The following is a 4288-nucleotide window of genomic DNA, read 5'->3' as shown; positions in this document are numbered from 1 at the left end:
TAAAAAACAGAAAGAGAATTTACTAAATATAATAGATATAGAAATCAAAGTGATGATACACAGAAATAACCTGAAATATAAGAAAAAACAGACACACACAAAAAAAAAAACAAGAGATGTTGTTCCCGAAAGCTTAGCAAATAGATTGTCCAAATGCGGAAGTATCTGCTTTCCTGCGCCTTTCTACTATATATATATATATATATATATATATATATATATATATATATATATATATATATATATATATATGTGTGTGTGTGTGTGTGTGTGTGTATACTGTATATATATATATATATATATATATATATATATATATATATATATATATACAGAGAGAGAGAGAGAGAGAGAGAGAGAGAGAGAGAGAGAGAGAGAGAGAGAGAGAGAGAGAGAGAGAGAGAGAGAGAGTTCTCCCGATAGGGGAGGTGAATCCAGAATAAGATAATGTATTTGTGTGGGCGTGCGGGTGTTCGCTCCAAACCCTTTCCAACCTGACAGCTATCTACCAGGTATGTCATTCACTAGTTAAATCCTTCTTAAATGACGCCTCATATAAGAGGCTATGATGTTAGCACTTCAGAGACTAGTTTTATCGTTCCTTTTTTTTTTATATGAACAAGATCATGTCTGGGAGTATTTATGTATATATTTTATAAGATTTATAAATGTATCTGAGCCGAGTCTGGCCTTTTACGTGAACACAAAATGATTCGTTTCAATCTTACCTATAAAATTGCAACTTTACTAGGTTTTGCACAGCATCACACACTTTTATCTCCCTGGTTTATTTCTTATTTGTAATGGTGTAATTTATTTGTCTTGAGTTTATTTCTGTTTTTTATTCATATTGGCTTTCTAATTATGCCATACGAATATGCGTACATTAGTAATAACAATAATGATAACAATAACAAATAAGTTTGGAAAGCGTGATGCATTTTATTAAATTATAGATTGACCTTTCATGGTATAGTGTAGAACAAAGAAGATGGTTTGCTATCCTGATACTTTATCCTGTGAGATAAACTCACACCAATAGTAACATTCTAATAAGGACTAAGGAGAGACATTTTTACATCCCTCTTGAAGTTTGCCTTTTGTCCCCCTGGCCTCCATGGCAACAAGCTATTTAACCCTATTTGGATAAACCTCAAAAATAGATCTGTCCAGTTGAAGCCAGATTTTGACCCTTGGTATTATGGTGTTCGTTTGATTTTTGTTCATCTTGTTTATATGTTTTGCTGAGTCTGTTGCTATAAGTTTATAGGAGTCAATTACCCTTGTATTGATATGGCTGTATAAACAACAAAAAAGATAAAGAAGAAGATTTGTCGTTGTAAATTGATGAGATTTGTCCATACAAACGAAAAGAACAGCCGCAAATTGTTCCTTTCTAAAGGCCGGCACTGAACTGAAATTTACAATCTAGAAACATAAAAAGAGGATAGATTCGCTCTTCAGGACCCCGTTATCAATGTCAACTTCAAGCACAAAAAAATTCGAGATTTCAGTGATGTGATGATAAAATGGATCTCAACCTTATCTATATCTTCCTTCTTAAGTACAAAGACTAAAGCAGCTATATTATTATTATTATCATTATTATTATTATTATTATTATTACTAGCCAAGCTAGATGGAAAAGCAAGATGCTATAAGCCCAAGGGCTCCAACAAGGAAAAATTTCCCAGTGAGGAAAGGAACTAAGGAAATAGACAAATGAGGAGAACAAATTAACAATAAATCATCCTAAAAACAGTAACAACGTCAAAACAGATAGGTCACATATAAACTATGAAAAGACTTATGTCAGCCTATTCCACATAACAACATTTGCTGCAACTTTGAACTTTTGAAGCTCTACTGATCAACTACCCGATTAGAAAGATCATTCCACAACTTGGTCACAGCTAGAATAAAACTTCTTGAATACTGTTTAGTATTGAGCCTTATGATGGAGAAGGCCTGGCTATAAGAAATAACTGCCTGCCTAGTATTACGAACAGGATGGAATTGTCCAGGAAGATCTGAATGTAAAGGATAGTCACAATTATGGAAAAATCTTATGCAACATACATAATGAACTAATTGAACGACGGTGCCAACGATTAATACCTATATCAGGAATAAGAACTTTAATAGACCGCAAGTTTCTGTCCAACAAATTAAGATGAGAATCAGCAGCTGAAGACCAGACAGGAGAACAATACTCAAAACAAGGCAGAATGAAACAGTTAAAACACTTCTTCAGAACAGATTGATCACCGAAAATCTTGAAAGTCTTTCTCAATAAGCCAATCTTTTTTGCAATTGAAGAAGACACGGACCTAGTGTGTTTCTCAAAAGTAAATTTGCTGTCGAGAATCACACCTAAAATTTTAAAAGTCATACAAAGTAAAAGAAACATTATCAATACTGAGATCTGGATGTTGAGGAGCCATTGTCCTTGACCTATTTACAATTATACTTTGAGTTTTGTTTGGATTCAACTTCATACCCCATGATTTGCACCAAGCACTAATCTTAGCTAGATCTCTATTAAGGGATTCAGCAACCACAGATCTACATTCAGGGGATGGAATTGATGCAAAGAGAGTAGCATCATCTGCATATGCGACAAGTTTGTTTTCTAGGCAAAAGCACATGTCATGTGTATATAGCATGAAAAGTAATGGGCCAAGAACACTACTCTGTGGAACACCAGATATCACATTCCTATACTCACTATTATGCCCATCAACAACAACTCTTTGAGATCTATTATTTAAAAAATCAATAATAATGCTAAGAAACGACCCACCTACTCCCAACTGTTTGAGTTTGAAAACAAGGGCCTCATGACTAACACGGTCAAAGGCAGCACTAAAATCAAGGCCTATCATACGAACTTCACGGCCCCAATCAAGGGATTTCTGTACAGCATTGGAGATTGTAAGAAGGGCATCACATGCTCCAAGGCCTTTACGAAAACCAAATTGCAAACTAGGGAACAAATGATTACCTTCAGCAAACCTATTAAAACGTTTAGCCAGAAGACACTCAAAAACGTTAGATAATATGGGAGTTATGGAAATTGGGCAGTAATCAGTTGGACTTGAGCTACCACAAACACATTTACATAGTGGAGTAACATTACCAATTCTCCAACAAGTGCTAAAAGCTCCTCTTCTTACTAACTTGTGCAAAATAACAGATAACTTTAGAGCTAAGAAATCTGCGGTCTTTATAAAAAAAAACAAAGGAAAAATACCATTGGGATCTACACATCCATAAGCATTAAAGTCCATTAAGAGAGCTTTAATTTCACGAGATCGAAAAGCTAAACTAGTTAGTTTAGCCTCAGGAAAACAGGAATGAGGAAGTTCAAGTTTTTCATTACACTGTTTACTGTCAAAAACATCAGCCAAAAGGGTTGCCTTTTCCTTTGAACAGTGAGTGACTGAGCCATCTAGTTTAAGTAAAGGAGGAACTGTTGCATCTACACCAAAGAGTGCAGATTTAAGGGTAAAACACCATTTATGTTCCTGGGTTATACCAGAAAGGGTTTCTTTTATCGTTAAATTGCATTCCTTTTCAGTTGAAGCATAAACTCTCTGAGCAAAAGCTCGAAGCTGAGTATAGTTATTCCAGGTCAAATCTGATCTGTTACCCTTTCAAAGATGATAGGCCTCCTGCTTCTCCACATAAGCACGTCTACAATCATCATTGAACCACGGTTTGTCCTTCACTCGCTACCTTAGCACACGAGAAGGGATACGCCTATCAATCATGTTGACCAGATTCTCATTCAAAGGGACAACAGGATCAACACTGCTATATAATTGTGACCAATTCAAGCACAAAAGATCATGCAAAATCCCATTCCAGTCTGCTTGAGATTTAATATAAATTTTACAAGAGTATGATACATCAGGGACAGGCTGCTCAGTCTTCACTACTAATGAAATCAATGCATGATCAGATGTCCCGACTGGAGAACCAACCTTACTTGTTATAACGTCAGGGGAGTCAGTGTATACGAGGTCCAAGCAGTTACAGACCTGTGAGTAGCTTCACTTATGATTTGCTCACAGCCTGATACAGAGGCAAAGTCTAAAGCTTTTAAGCCTTGGTGATCGGTAGGAGAGATAGAACTTAACCACTCCTTATGGTGAGCATTGAAATCACCAACAAAGACAAAAGAAGCCTTTCCATCATCATCTTGTACTTTAGCCATAATGGTAAGAAGACAATCGAAAATAGAATCATCCATGTCTGGATTCCAGTAGATCGAACACAAATAAAA

The sequence above is a fragment of the Palaemon carinicauda genome, chromosome 2 (assembly GCF_036898095.1).
Source record: "Palaemon carinicauda isolate YSFRI2023 chromosome 2, ASM3689809v2, whole genome shotgun sequence".
NCBI classification, from domain to species: Eukaryota; Metazoa; Arthropoda; class Malacostraca; order Decapoda; family Palaemonidae; genus Palaemon; species Palaemon carinicauda.
Note: the sequence above shows the minus strand (reverse complement) of the source record.